Source organism: Anser brachyrhynchus (genome assembly GCF_964034855.1).
Source record: "Anser brachyrhynchus genome assembly, chromosome: 14".
NCBI lineage: Eukaryota > Metazoa > Chordata > Aves > Anseriformes > Anatidae > Anser > Anser brachyrhynchus.
The window spans coordinates 3,967,264-3,983,753 of record NC_137709.1 but is presented as its reverse complement, the minus strand read 5'-3'; the positions used below and the strand labels follow the sequence as shown (position 1 = coordinate 3,983,753).

General features: G+C 41.1%; 1 protein-coding gene across 2 annotated transcripts in view; it reads right to left on the bottom strand.

Moving 5' to 3' along the window:
• SMAD5 (SMAD family member 5) overlaps positions 1-16,490 on the bottom strand; it is a 74,411-nt gene that overhangs the window by 13,252 nt on the left and 44,669 nt on the right. The window contains exon 1 of one of the 2 annotated variants that reach the window (XM_080555390.1): positions 8,412-8,573. The exons of the other annotated variant lie outside the window; for it this stretch is intronic. The gene's annotated coding sequence lies outside the window, so the exon portion shown is untranslated. Of the gene's footprint in view, positions 1-8,411; positions 8,574-16,490 lie in introns of those variants that run through there. 2 annotated transcript variants of the gene reach the window in all.

Here is a 16,490-nt window from a genome sequence, read left to right as displayed (position 1 = left end):
AAAATCTCTGGTGAATACTAAATAAGCAAGTATAGACAATGAGCAGCTGGCAAAAAGCAAGAGCAGAGCTAAGAGAAAGGATGTCAATAACAAAAGATGTTTCCTTTCTTGCTACAGAGACTGCCAAACAACACTGTCTCTCAACTTTTGATAAACCATGGTGAATTAAAACACCTAACATACCTCAGGACACCAAATCTGCACTTAAGAAGGGGGAAGGAAGAAGATTTAAGAACCTCTACGCTGGTTCCCTTAGATTCCTATATTTAATCAAGCGGATCTTTTCTCCTCCCATCTTTGATTAATTAAACGTTATCTGATAAGGCTTTCCTACACGTTTAGACACATTTAAAAACACGCTTAAAGACACAGATGGGTACTTTCCTTTAGCAAAATTAAGGACCAAAAAAATGCCTTTCAATAACCCTAGCAACTTACTGCCTTTTGGTATTGCAACCGCAAGACAAGTGCTGAAGCCTACACCAAAGCAAGCAGTAAGCATCACCAGCCAAAGGTACAGCAAGCACCCCCCGACAAAGCATTTGTACTGCCCCACGTGTAATTGTTCTAGGCCTTCTACTGCGGAGGGACAAAGTGAGGAAAGCAGGGAACAGACCCAAGGACACTTGGCTATGATGAAAAGTTTAAAATCTTATAAATGATTTTCACAGGAAAAATAATCCACTTATTTCAGCCAGTAGCTTAACTCCACTGGTGGTACTTTGATTCTTCAGCTTTTCTTCAACACTACGAAAAAAATGGGGAAAGAAAAATGAACAAAAACAAAACGAAAAGAAATTTAAAAGACAGATGCCTCTAACTGTCTCAGCAGTCCTTAGGAGAAGGTATTGCAAAAAGGAAAGAAAAAAAGCAATACCACCAACTTTCTGAAGAAATATCAGGATGTGGCAGCATCTTCAGTAGAAATTTAGTTCCCTAGAACAATTACACATGAGAACCTCTGCACCCTTCAAAGTAACAGGAAATACATAAAGGGAGAAACTTGGCCAAGAACACGGACTGAATTTATTCTTTTACTGAGGATAAAAGTTTAGAGTTCTAAAAAGTAAAAGCTGTTTATGGTGACAATTAACTTACTTCCAAGCCCTGGGTACATTCAATAGTTGGAAGATTTCAGCAGCTGCTCACACCCCTAAAAAAGGAAATGAACCCACCTACAATCTTAAGACCAGCGAGAAGACAATTAAAAACTTCTATTTCTGTTTCTCAGCTATGCTTTCAAAGAATCTTAAGCATCATCAAGGCAGAACATACACTAAAAATTCCTACAGTTAAGCTCAAAATAGATTTCGAGAAATGCTCGTCTCCTGTCACTGGTCTATTCCATGACAGCTGCCCCATCTATACTGTGCAATCAGGTTTACTGATGTATGATTCTATTCTACGATTGTGTATTTTTTTTTTCTTTTAGTATTTCAAACACAACAGTAACATGGAACAACAAGGAACAAAATTTTACTGGTTGTCTATCATTTCAACGTCATTTACCCACAACTATTCTCTTAGAATAAACAAGCAACTCAAAGCAAGGAAAGCTGAAACAGTTCTACTAAAGCAATCCATTACAATAACTGGTATTTGTAGGGCAAGTCAAGAGAATTTTGATAAATGACTGTCTCATAAACAATGATTTCAGAAAAAGTCTTTTTGAAGTAACATAATTAGCTCTCAAAACTTTACAGAAGTCTGAATCCCTATCAACAACAGCAAAGCCTAGTAAAACAAGTATTCCTGAAGCATCCTAACAATTTGATCTGATTTGTTTCATCTTCAGAAAAGTTTCCACATACACGCTTGTACTATGACCACTGAAAAATGAGACTGCTGAAGTTGAAAACATTAATATCATTTATAGTAAAACTGTTCTGCCCCGCCCACGTAGCTTTCTAGACTCTCTTGCTCAAGAGCATTTTTACCTGTTCAAGAGCAGCGAGGGCAAAAAAGAAACCCTGCAACAGACTCCTGTACTGACAGGCTTCCAGAAGTGTAAGAGACACCAATTGTACCTCATTGTAGGCCCTCTGGAAGCTCATTCTGGAACAAAAAATACTGAAGGTTTACAGCTTTTTATTATGAAAACAAACTAGTATTAAGAAGCTTCATAAATTATTTGTAGAGTAAAAGTATTTCCTTCTTCGAAGCCATTTAAGGTCACAAAGCAGTAGGTTCAGGAATTTATGTACAGGAACAAAACATTTTCATGTGGAAACTACAGCTCTTCTAGGATTTTAAAACTTCTGAATGAGTTAATACATTTAGAACATTTACTTGCATTTGATGTAATTCCAACACCTAATTATTGAAAGGTTTCTAACTAATCATGGCATCTGCTGTGAACTGCTTCACCAGATCATCTATATTTACAACCAGTTTCTTCCAAGGGCTCACACATGCACGTTATGAGCCAAGATTGCAGCACAACAGTGCATCACCCTCAGATGAAGGCAGAAAAATATGCTTTAAAGAGTCACATTTTCATTCGTAGTGCTGCAAAAATTGCTCATACTGCTGTACCTCTAGAAGCAACAGGCAAACAACTTTCACAGGCAGATTTCTTAAATTTCCTCGGGAGGCAGAGGGTCTATTACACATCACCTTTTATTAAATAACTTTTCAACCAAGCTACAAGTGAACCTTGGCTGAAAAACATTACATTGAAAAACAAACAACAACAACAAACATTTACAGTCTCTATAGAGTAAAAGCAATGCATTCCATGAGGTGACATGAGGGAGCTTTGAATGGGCGAACACAGAAGGAAGTAATTGCTGCTCCAAAATTAAGACTTTAGGGCAGACGTTATTTGAACTTACAGAGTTCTTACGGATGAGTACAGCAAATAGAAGGAAACTAGTCGTGTGAACAAGTCCATTGTTTGAACCCCTTCTTAATACCTCATCATGCCATCTAAATACAAACAAATTTGGGTAACACCACAACGCACAAATGACTTTTCATTTGTGAAGAGGGGAAAAATAGACTATCGTTCATCTACCATCACAAACACGAAGCAGCAGAAGTATGTTTTGGTTCCTCTTCTGAGATTTTCTTAGTCTACTCCTACTTATTCCAAACTACAAATTTCCTACCTGTAAGATCTGAACTTTAAATCCCATTCACCAAGTAGCCCATCACCCTATAGGAATAAAAAGCATAAAATACCTAACTACGTGATCCTCATCCTTTCCTACTGTCAACACTAAGCTTGCATTTCAAGTGTACAAATGCTATTCTTTGCTGCTTCATTTACTAGTTTGCAAATGAAGCTTCCTGCAGCACCCGATCCAATCAGAAGTGCTCCTGATTAGAAGCTGCTTTGAGACTCAGTTTCACAATATAAACAAACCACCCCTTATAACTAGCTACACAATTGGTAGGTCGTTAGAACTGCTTCAGACTTGCCAGTTAAAACTGTTTAGCAGTCAGCTCTGGTGCCTAACCTCACTGCCCCTTCAAACTTAGAAATGCTTCAGTACTTTGCCTCCACGGACACGTCAGAACAGTTTGTGTGTTCATACAGAAAGCTCCCAAACCCACTTTCAGTGTAATAAGTTTATTGTGCTATACTCAGCTATCAACATATTTTTAAAACTATCTAAAACTACAACTTCTATTCACTTGGATTCGCATCAATTTCACTTTGTTTTAGTAGGATCCTTTTCTCCTTATAAATGTCTTGAACAGGAGCCGTGCAGGATTGTGCTTGGTTTTGCGATCATTTTCCAAAGCCTACATCTCACACTGTGGGCTAGCATATGGTCCCATGCAATGGCATTCATTAGTCTTTATTGTGGACAAATACAGAAGACACAGAGTTCCACAATTTTTCCATGCACATCAAAGTTAAAATGAATCCTAAGGTCACATTTGGGAAACAAACTTCAAGGGCCTACGAATTCCCTGCCATCGCCACAGCTTTGGAACAGAAAAGATTTTTCTTCAATTATCCAGTGCAGAAAAGCTATCAGGAAAAATGAAAAGTATCACCCATCATTTGGTTAACTCTTCTCCCCCCTCCCCTCAGGGGTAAGGAAAAGATGAAAGGAGATTTTAGGAAGGATACCAACACGGAACTTGTGGTATTTCCATCAGAACTGGGCTTGCATATCTAAAAAGACATCTAATTGAGTGAAACATAATTGCTTTTATACTAGCTCTAGATTTCTTTGCTTCAAACATGCCTTGTAAGGCAATATTTTTTAATTAATAATACATGTAAACAAGAACAGAAAAGAATTGTCTGGTATCTTCAAAAATTTTATTAACTGTGACTGCTCTCCCAACAAAAACTGTATTAACAACTTCAGACGTGGCTTTCTCACACAATACTAGTTCTTTTCATTTCCACATCTGTACATCATCTAACACAGCTTTAAAAAAACCTGAAGCATATAACTCTGTCAGCTGAGAAGTATTTAACTAGCGCTGGTATAGAAACAACAAAAACTGTGAGGCCAAGCACAAGATGCAAGTAATGAATAGGACATGGAAGAACTGGTACCACAGAAGCCGTATAGCTCAGACCACAAAGGTGATGCCTGTTTGCCTCTTTTTTCTTAGTCTTCTCAAAATTCACTGCAAGAAAATAAAACAAGTGATAAAGATCTGTATCTCCAACGAGGTACAGCCAGAAAGAGTTCACTAGAACTCCACTGCATTTCAAAATGGCAACTGATGCCAAGAAAACCTCAGGAAGAAGTGTGACCAAAGAACAGAAAGTTTTGAACGTGTTTTGCATCATGGTACAACTCAAGTTTAAGTGTGATACCGTGGAAAAGAGACGGAGGGGAAAAAACAAAACCTTCCCAGGCCTGAAAAATGTATCTATTTCTTAAGGCATCCACTTAGAACACAAAAATCCTGTGCTCACATGGCTCTGGTTTCCACAACTGCTCTAATTATTCAGCTTTGTAGAAGTCTCAAAACCTGCAAATTCCACCTTAGAACCCAAATCTCTCTTTTAAGTATTTTACCAGAACTGTGCATTTTCTCACACTCTTATTTCACCTAACTGGCATTTTCCAACAGAAGCATTACGCTGAAAAATGCCATCATCAACTGTAGTCAGCACTTCTGAAAGTCAGCCCTAAAACTGCCTCATGTTTTTAAGGTTACTCAGGATCTACTCCAACCACAGCAGATAACTACAAGTTAGCAGCTGTTTCTTGATTAAAATCACATACGAGGCCATCACTAAATTTCACTAAACATGAAAGCAAAAGCTTATTCTTCCACTGGCAGGTTGGTGGACATAGCCAAGCAAATGGGTATTTGAAATGGACTCAATACTCCACCTGAAAAAAAAAAAGGAAAAAAGAAGACATACTCATACTTTCCACAAGCCCTGAAATACATTAAGAAATTAAAAAACCTGACAAAACCTTCCAAAAATGTAGCTGCTCACACAGAAAGCCTTCATTAAAGAATAAAATCCTAAATACTGCCACTAAAAACGTGATTTGGCAACAAAAAATGTAACTTGAAAGCAGGGACTGCAGACTTTCATAAAGCTTTAAAAGAGGGGAAGAAGAAATAAAGATGTATACGTGTATGTATTCGCTTCCACTCCAACTGAATTGCATTAAGACTGTGACAAGTTTACAATGCCTACAGGATTTGGAGGGAACACTGACAATAGTAATTCAGCAAGCCTTTTTTCCCCCTTGCACAGAAAGAATGAATGGCGAAGTATTCTAAATTTGTCAGTTTGTGACATGCACTGACCCAGAATTCAGAGACACTACCTCATAGCTGGTGGATCAGTAGCAGCGTCCTGACAAAGATCCTCTGTCAAGGATGACAGTCCTGGCGGGCGCAACCTTGGTGGTAGGTCAGGAGGGATACGGACTTGGCAGGCGGCGTCCCGCACCTTGCCAACCCACCCTGGTCAAGCGGGCTGAAGCGCCGGCCAAACTTTGCGACATGGTCACAGGAGCACCGCTGAGAAGGCTTCCAGAGAGCAGTGCAGGAACTTGCACCGAGACTAATGATAACTGCGAAAGTTTTGAATTACTGTTCAACTTGCTTTTAATGAGTTGTTTATCAATGTTAGCCACGAAACATCTGAAGTGTTCTCAGCTAACACAAGTACCTTTTAGTTCTGAGCATGAACTGCTCTCCTTACTTGAACGGACTAAACCTGTTGCTATAAAAAATGATCTAGGGATCTTTTAAGGAATATTAGCACGTTTAAAATAATTTTAACAAAGGTATCACAGACATTAGAAGAAACCTGCATTTTAAACAACAAGGAGCATTTAACTTGCAGCAAAGTAAGGAATACGGACTTGCAAAGAATTGCCCCAGCAGTATGTCTGCAGGTATATAATTTAGCTAAGGGCAACAAAGGAGTTTTTAGAGTTTTCTGTAGAGAACCATAAAGAGAATATAATAGAACATCTTCCTGAAATTAAAAGCGTCCTCTGGAAGATTAAAGACCACAATGTAATTTGCAAAGGCCGTTTGACCAAATACAGAAATACAACATTTAACAGAGCATTAGCACTCTATCTTAAGAGATGGAATTTCTTCCAACTCAGATACCATTCTGTCATCCCGAAAACTCTGCAAAGGAGATCACCTGCTCAAGCTGCGAGATGAATCTTGTTACAAAGTCAGATTCTTCAAGTACAGGGTCCACAGCTACCGTTCCTTCAGGTTGCACCGCAGGTTAATGCTCTAAACCTCAAAGGAAAAGCACCCACTACAGCTGTATACGCTGCACACCCTTTTGCTGTGATCTTCCATCATCAAGAGGAGAAATACAAGGGAAGCCTCTCATCCTCTTCTTTTATTTCTCATCCCTACCCCAACTGCCCACCCTCCTGGGCTTTCACTAGGAAAGCTTTCTTTAGGAAAAAAAGAAAATTCCCCCCTCAAGTGTATTTTCTCCACTTTTGAAAAGGAAAGAAAGGTTTAACAATGGCAGATACCCCAGCAAGCACAAGGTTTGCTGTGGTTTTCTTTTCCAAAATAAGTGCCATTAAACACTTACTGTCAATTTCAAGGCCAAAAGAACAAAATTTTATATCAGATGTTAGACTAAACCACTATCAAACAGTAGGGATTAAGACATTAAATTCAGCAACACCCTACACAGACATAGCACTCAGAAATTACAACATACTAATTATGAAACATCTTCAATTAAGTTATTTGCTTCATCTATTAACTTCCACTACCACCAGCTGCCAATTTCATAAAGCATTACAGCTTTTGAAGAGCACGGGCATGTGACTGAGAAATGTATGTACCATTTTTTTTCCCTTCTCTTCACTGGGATTCTCTCAGAATATCAGGAATCAGAATATCGGGAAGATAATCCGTGCAGAACTCCCATAATCGGGATGTGCACTGCACAACACCTGCTTCACTTGTCAGGATTTTAAAGCCACACATGACAGATAAATTACCTGAAATTAACGAAGGAATGAAAACCAGCAAGAGATTTCATCTAAAGCCATCACACACTGACAATCTAATTTCCCATGACAAGACAAAACTCACAGGCTAATGCAAACTTTGGCAGTTATTCCTCAGAGGCTGCGTTAAAGCAGGGAGCCCACGTCATTCACTGAATAAATCCTGTAAACCCATAGATTCCACCACGAGCTTCAAGGCCTCTTACTGAACCTTTGGGAAATCAGTTCTTCATTTTCCTAAGAAATACCTTCATTTAATTTGCTTTAAGTCACATCAAAAACTACACTACTGGAAGAGAACGCCGATCACTTGATCCCCAGTCTTGTGCTTTAACCGCAAGACCATATTTCCTCTATTAAGTTTACAACCCACAGAAAACAAAAATTGCCCCTCTGAATCAATTCCGCGGCCCATCTGTTGTCAAGCAGCTGTCAATGCCGGGGGAAGGCTGGCGATGCCGAGGCGGACGAGGGAGCCCGAGCGAGAAGGCGCCGCTTCACCAGCGCGCCCGGGACACGGGCAGTTATCCCTCTCCTCTTTCACTTGCTCAGGCCTTTGACAATCTAAGAGCGGAGTTCCTCAGCTTAAAAAAGGGGGAGAAAAAGCAAACCTTTTGTGAGTACTGAGGCAGCTCCGTGCACAGCACGAAGCATGGGTTTGTGGGGTTAGTGGGGCTGCTCCTCCAGCCCCCCCACACCCCCCAGCGGCCCTGTGAGGAGGGTCCCGGCCTCAACCAAAGGGTCAGAAACTTCCCGGGGGGGGGGGGGGGGGGGCACAAACTTTCCGACAGGGGCAAAACCTCTCAGCGAGGGGCACAAAGTTTCCAAAAGGGGGCAAAAACTTCCCCAAAGGGAGCAGAAAGTTCGGTCCCGCGGCTCTCCCCACCCCCCAACTCCCCCCCCTCGCCTCACACCCCCCCTCCCGAAGCAGATAGCGCCTCCCCAGGCTCCCGGGCCGCCCTCACCCACCCGGCACGGAGCGCGGGCGGCCTCCCGGCCGCGGCGGGCGTCCCCCTGAGGGCCGGCGGCGGCGGCGGCTGGGCCTGGGCCTGGGCCGCCCGCTCCCACCACGACGCGAGGGGACGGCGGCGGGGCCGGCGGGGCCAGCGCCGGGACCCGGATGTGCGCGGAGGGGCGGGGGGAGCCCCGCGGGGAGGGGAAAGGGGGGGGGGGGGGAGAAGGGGGCGGGAGTGCGCGGGCTGGCGGTGGCCGCGCGTGCGCGCTGCCGGGAGGAAGCGGCGGGAAGGGGCAGGGGCGGGAGCGCTGAGGGGAGAGCGGCGGAAGGGCCCTCGGAGGGAGTCGGGGCCCGGGGAAGTGGCTAAAAAAATGAAAAAGAAATGAAGCAGAACCCAAAATTTAAAAAAAAATAATAAGAATAAAAGAGATGGCCGTGTTGTCTCGTCTCAAATGTGGCTTGCCACAAGATGGAGCATAAAAAGCTCTGCTCGAGCTCCATGTTGGCCCGCGCACACCTCACCGCGCTGGGACCTGACCATGGCCTCCGCTGGCCACGGCCTCGCCGTGCCCGGTCTGCTCGGCCCCAGCTGTGGGACATCTGCCGGCCCTGCCTGCCCCCTGCTGCCAGCCCACCATTTGGCGTAGGCCTGACCTGGTCATTTGGGGGACATTTTCTGGCACTGGGTTTTATGCGCAGTCCTGAGGTCCTTCAGGCAGCTAGATCTCACAGTCACCAAAAAAATTATTAAAGTTTCAGGAAAATGTTAGCAGTATTAGAATCATAGAATCGTTAAGGCTGGAAAAGACCTTCAAGGACATCTGGTCCAACCTTCACCCGACTACCAATGCCACCAACCTTTCCTCAAACACCTCCGGGGACAGTGATATTAGGAAAATTCCACAACGGGCCATATGCATGAGAATCTTCATGCTGGGTGTAACACCCGAGTAGGACAAACACCTACTTTTCTCACAACCATCCTCACTACGTGACATGGAAATAAATGGAAATGGCCACCGCTTCCTCACAGCCACTTGTTGGAAGGCAGAGAAACTCATTTCAGAGAGGTGCCCGGCCAACGCCACCTCCAAGAAGCCACAACAATGCCTGACCTTGATCAAGAAGACTGCAGCCTAATTGTTCATTTCTTGTCATTATTAACTATGTAAATCAGTGAATACGAGGGTAAATTAATGAAGAATCAAGTTCAGCACCATGACTTGAAGTTACAACATTTTCACGTTTGAAATTCCCCTCAACAGGCAACAGATATTGGAAACTCCAAAAGCCAATATTTCAGCCGTATCTAAAGAACACGCATACTTCCATTAAAATCTACAATAAAAATGAGTTGTTAATGTCTCTCATCATGAGGAAGGACTGGCAAAGTCTGGTTTCCCTCGTGAGAGATGAGATACTTGAGAGGCCTCCATGAAGGCCTAACCAAGCCTAGTGCTGCTGTCCCGGCTCCTGAGCGGGTGGCACTGCTCACCACAAAGCACTGGTGAGGCCTAAACTGATGGCACAGAGAAACGTGGCTTCATATTCTTGATGAAAATATCCACAATGAGGGAAAAGTATTTCACGCTTCAGTCCACAAAATGATTTTAAGAGGAAACTTTTTCTACAGGAAGACTACTTCAGAACCCAAAGGTGCCTCAGGCCTGCCTGAGGCCTACCTGAGGCCTTTTCAGACACGCTGCTGAACTTAGCCGAATGGTTGCCTGATCCACTACAGAAATTCCTAGAGAAAAGTTACTTCCCCTGGCAAAAATAGCATATGGGAAGGATATACTAGGCAAAACCATCCTTTGCATACAGATCTGTTGCAGGATGTGTAACTACACCATTTCTGAGCCATTAAAAACCTGGTGTAGCCACAGCTTACGGCATGCCAACTGAATCTTGGTATTAAAATTCTTCCTTCAAAAAAAAAAAAAAACTAGAAACAGGGACATGTAAAAGAATTATATATACACACTATATTGTATATAATTAAACCACTTATTTATTCGTGTAAATTAACTCTGGTTAAAAAAAATATTAAGGAAAATTAAAAAAAAAAAAGGTACAGTTTGTAGCAATGGGGAAAATACCCAATGAGACAAACTGTCCTTGCTGCGTGACATGGAAATGCCACCGCTTCCTCACAGCCACTTGTTGGAAGGCAGAGAAACTCATTTCAGAGAGGTGCCTGGCCAACGCCACCTCCAAGAAGCCACAACAATGCCTGACCTTGATCAAGAAGACTGCAGCCTAATTGTTCATTTCTTGTCATTATTAACTATGTAAATCAGTGAATACGAGGGTAAATTAATGAAGAATCAAGTTCAGCACCATGACTTGAAGTTACAACATTTCCATGTTTGAAATTCCCCTCAACAGGCCACGGACATTAGGAACTCCAAAAGCCAGTATTTCAGCCGTATCTAAAGAACACACAAACTTCATTAAAATCTACAATAAAAATGAGTTGTTAATGTCTCTCATCATGAGGAAGGACTGGCAAAGTCTTGTTTCCCTCGTGAGAGATGAGGTACTTGAGAGGCCTCCATGAAGGCCTAACCAAGCCTAGTGCTGCTGTCCCGGCTCCTGAGCGGGTGGCACTGCTCACCACAAAGCACTGGTGAGGCCTAAACTGATGGCACAGAGAAACGTGGCTTCATATTCTTGATGAAAATATCCACAATGAGGGGAAAGTATTTCACGCTTCAGTCCACAAAATGATTTTAAGAGGAAACTTTTTCTACAGGAAGACTACTTCAGAACCCAAAGGTGCCTCAGGCCTGCCTGAGGCCTACCTGAGGCCTTTTCAGACACGCTGCTGAACTTAGCTGAATGGTTGCCTGATCCACTACAGAAATATCTAGAGAAAAGTTACTTCCCCTGGCAAAAATAGCATATGGGAAGGATATACTAGGCAAAACCATCCTTTGCATACAGATCTGTTGCAGGATGTGTAACTACACCATTTCTGAGCCATTAAAAACCTGGTGTAGCCACAGCTTACGGCATGCCAACTGAATCTTGGTATTAAAATTCTTCCTTCCAAAAAAAAAAACAACCTAGAAACAGGGAAATGTAAAAGAATTATATATATACACTACATTGTATATAATTAAACCACTTATTTATTCGTGTAAATTAACTCTGGTTAAAAAAAATATTAAGGAAAATTAAAAAAAAAAAAACAAGGTAAAGTTTGTAGCAATGGGGAAAATACCCAATGAGACAAACTGTCCTTGCTGCGTGACATGGAAATGCCACCGTTTCCTCACAGCCACTTGTTGGAAGGCAGAGAAACTCATTTCAATGAGGTGCCTGGCCAACGCCACCTCCAAGAAGCCACAACAATGCCTGACCTTGATCAAGAAGACTGCAGCCTAATTGTTCATTTCTTGTCATTATTAACTATGTAAATCAGTGAATACGAGGGTAAATTAATGAAGAATCAAGTTCAGCACCATGACTTGAAGTTACAACATTTCCATGTTTGAAATTCCCCTCAACAGGCAACAGATATTGGAAACTCCAAAAGCCAATATTTCAGCCGTATCTAAAGAACACGCATACTTCCATTAAAATCTACAATAAAAATGAGTTGTTAATGTCTCTCATCATGAGGAAGGACTGGCAAAGTCTGGTTTCCCTCGTGAGAGATGAGATACTTGAGAGGCCTCCATGAAGGCCTAACCAAGCCTAGTGCTGCTGTCCCGGCTCCTGAGCGGGTGGCACTGCTCACCACAAAGCACTGGTGAGGCCTAAACTGATGGCACAGAGAAACGTGGCTTCATATTCTTGATGAAAATATCCACAATGAGGGGAAAGTATTTTACACCTCAGTCCACAAAATGATTTTAAGAGGAAACTTTTTCTACAGGAAGACTACTTCAGAACCCAAAGGTGCCTAAGGCCTACCTGAGGCCTTTTCAGACATGCTGCTGAACTTAGCTGAATGGTTGCCTGATCCACTACAGAAATATCTAGAGAAAAGTTACTTCCCCTGGCAAAAATAGCATATGGGAAGGATATACTAGGCAAAACCATTCTTTGTATACAAATCCTTATTTCTGTTGCAGGATATGTAACTACACCATTTCTGAGCCATTAAAAACCTGGCTTCTGTTATGCCTACTGAATCTTGCTATTAAAATTCTTCCTTCCAAAAAAAACTACTATAAACAGGCAAATGTAAAGGAATTTTATATACATATATATATATATGTATATACATACAATATATTTTATATAATTAAGCCAGAAAGTAAGGACATGAAACCCCTTCTTTGTGTAAATTAACTCCAGAGAAAAAATAAATAATAAAAAAAAAAGAGTGAGGTAAAATTTGTAGAAATGGGGAAAATAGCCAGTGAGCCAAACTGGTTTCAATTTTAAATAAGTTTGAGCTTTGAATTTATTTTTTTTTCTGGCTGAAAACCATGTGGCTTTTGATGTAAACAGAAGTTTTTAGCACCAATGTACTCTGATCAGATCTATACAGAGGTCAATTAATAGACCAACAGGAAGGATATCCCTACTAAAGTTCATGACTAACAGAGAAGGTGCATGGGTTTGGTATAATTCAGTCAAAGAACAGAGCTAACCGCCCTAACCGCCTTTGGGGACTTCTATGTATCTCTGCACCAGCAATTGTTCTACTTTGGCCAGGCAGTCCAAAATATGGAACCAAAAAAAAAAAAAAAAAAAAGGCTGTTGGTCTTTTTCCAAATCTTTTGTGTAACTTAATTAATAAACCAAGTAACAAACAACAAATTGGCAGCAGCATTTGAGGTGCTGTTCATGTGCCAGCCATCATGTCTCTACAAAACAAAATGTTCTCTTATTAAGAAGTTACAAAACAGTTGCATGTTGTCAAGTGAAGCTACGAGACAGAGCTCTGATGTGCTTCCTCCTGCGGAGGTTTGAGTTTACGAGGAACACTGCAGGTGTGCATGCAAGCTTATGGGAAAACTCCAAGTTTTCCAAAACTCTAAGTTGTGCAAAGTTCCCAGTTTAAAAATACAGGCAAGTTAGGCATGTCTGATCACAACACACTACTCCTTAGAAAGCAGTGATAATCTTAAGCACAATATACAGACTTTTGGAGTAGAGTAATAACAAATATAATCTACCAGCTGAAAAATAGTTTTCCTCTTTTTCATCATTCTGCCACAGACTAATTCTTTGTCTAATGTTAAATGGCAAATGACCAACTGCAAAAGACAAGTTACCTGCTTCTAGTCAATGGGACAGAGTAAAGGATATAGTAAATTACGTCTGCTATCTCATGATTCAAGTCTGTTTATGCTTAAGGTCACAATAAAATTAACACCACGTACACTTCTGTCGACTACATACGAACCTGTATGTAGTCGACAGAAGTTGGTGTACTCTAGTAACATACAAAACTCAAAAAAAGGGTTACAGGAAATAGACTTGAGGCATCCTGCACATAATTTCTGGAAATCATGTGACTACATGAATTTGGGAAATTCATGAATTTCATAACTCATGAATCCATCCGTCCTCTTTTAGCATTGGCAAATGTACATTTTTCAAAATACAGACATGTAACTCTGATAATCTAAGGAAAAACAACTAGCTAACTTTCTACTTAAACATTTTAATTATAATAGCGTGCTCAGATTCTGCAGAGACAACTGCACGCATTTATACATTTGCTCTAGCCTTGTAAAGTCAAGTAAAGTACAACTACCTGTTTCACATTCCTTTGCACACAGTCTAATACCAATGAAGACAGAAGACTGTCTTCTCATAAAACCTGAGCTGCTGTGCATGTTTATGTTGGACTAGCTATAACCTTACAGTCTGATCAAAGTGCAAAACAATCAACAGAAAAATTACCGCTGTTTTGTATCAGGCCTTGCATGGTTGAGAAGCAACTATGAAGTTCAACAAGTATCTTAAATTACATTATTTTGATTTTCTCGCTAGATTTTGAATACGATCTCTACATTTCTTAATGAGATTTTTTGTTTGGTTAGAAATGAATGGTGTGAAAATTAAATAGATTGTTTGAATTACAAGGAAATAGTTTTGGAAAAAAAAAAAAAGTAGCTTTATTATGAAACTTTGGCCTTCCTGTGACTTCTAAAATGACTGCATTGTTCAACTTAATTCCCTATCAACTTTCTAAATTGCTGGGGGAGGTTTTTATTAAAAAAAAAAAAAGGCAGCAAAATAATAGGATAAAAAGAACATATATATATATATAAAAACAATTACCATGTCTCTACCCACATTAAACATTTGTAAGGCCACTTTAAAACTATGTCAAAAAAATCCTGCAGTGTGAAAGATGACTTGGATATTTAAACGAAATCCAGCTTCAAAACAAAATCAGGGGAAACAGATAGGATAGCTCCTGAAAGTTAGACTCTCACAGCTGTCTGCTGAGAAGAAATGGGGGAAGGGGGAAATACTGTGAATTTTTTTATTTTTTTTTTTTGGCAGTGGAGAGGGGAACATGCCATCCCTATTCGAAAATTTTCAGGGTGGGAAAGGCTAAGGAGGGGCTAACATACTATACATACCTTTACGTATATTTTTGAGGCAGAACAAGAGGGTTATGTCTGAGCAGAGTTCAGCCAGTGGAAAGGGAGGTGGCGTTCACTCTGGCCATTTGGTCCTCTTAAATAGCCCCGCAATTTACAGCACGCTGAGAACAAGCACAATAGATGGTACCTGGCTGCCTCACAACAAGAAAGCAACACAAATGTTGTGTACATTACATCACACATGTAAGAAAGTTAAATCCAAATGAAAAAAATTGCTTAGTGTCTGGAGGAAATGTATTAAAAGTGTTTATCTGCAAGGCCTTTGGTGGTGTGGGCTACTGTGAACTTACACTCACTGGCTCCTAGCCACTGAGTTCCCTGGTATTGTTACAGCCACGCTTCTGGAAATCTTACATTGCCCAACTCACACAGCACTGCAGAAAAGGATTACTCTTGTTTCCTGAAGCTATAGGTACAGGACCCCACATGAAATTGTAGGTCAGGGGAGGGAAAGACAAGCTAAAGGTATACTTCCAAGAAAAAAAGCTGCTGGCTTTTTTTTTTTTTTTACTAGACTGAACGAATAAATGAGATCAAACAGCTGAGTGCTGCTACATCTATGAAGATGTTTGAACTAAAGACATTGTGTAAAGGTTTTATTAGTTTAAATCAGCATTGTCTTTTCACACTAGAGAAGAAAAATGTAACTATATTAGGGATGGTATATCTAGTTTAACAGATTTGAGAGTCAACTAAAGGTGCAAAACTGAACACGCAATCCAACCAATAAATGTCAAAAGAACAGACAAAAAAGTCAAAGTCCTAAGAACGGTGAGAGGACAATGCAGGAAGAGTAAACGCATAAGTAATGAATAGAAGAGAACACTGAGGCCTGTTGCAAAGTCCATATCAGAGTGTGAACCCTCGACCACTGAAACTTGTGCGTAGCATCTGGTCAGGGCAAAGTACTGCTAAGTTGGATCTGCTTCGCAGAACGGGAGGCGGAACCTTCCTGGAGGAATGGAAAAAAAAAATCCCAGCTGATTAACGTGAAGTAATACACTGCTTCACAGAGGAAACGATAAATAAAAGAATTTAAAATGGCATAGTTCCTTTGAATATTCCTCCACTGTTGCTAGCTTTCTAGACTACCTCCCAGCTTGCATTCACTATCACTGGCATTCTTCTAAATTGGTGATTTTCAACCATTTCCAGAACATGACCTCACATTGCAAGAACACTTTCTGGGGTCTGTCACCCACTGCTAAGCTCAGAGGGAAGGTAGCCCCCACCTCCTGAAAGCTGGCTGTAGCAACCGCATCAAAAACCTGTAGGCAGCAGGAAGATACTTCATACGTCACTGCGAGCTTTTTTCTTTTGTGTAAACTATGCTCAAAATTACTCACGAACAAAATTGTGTTGTTTTCTTCTTAAAGATTTACTCACTTCCCTAGCACCTGTTTAACATCCTGCACCGTTAGCCACCCTTGGAGCTTTCTGTGCACATTCTTCCAATTTATTGCCAGCATGGGCTCAGTTTTTCCCAGGGCTTTTCACTCCCAAGGCCAAGTG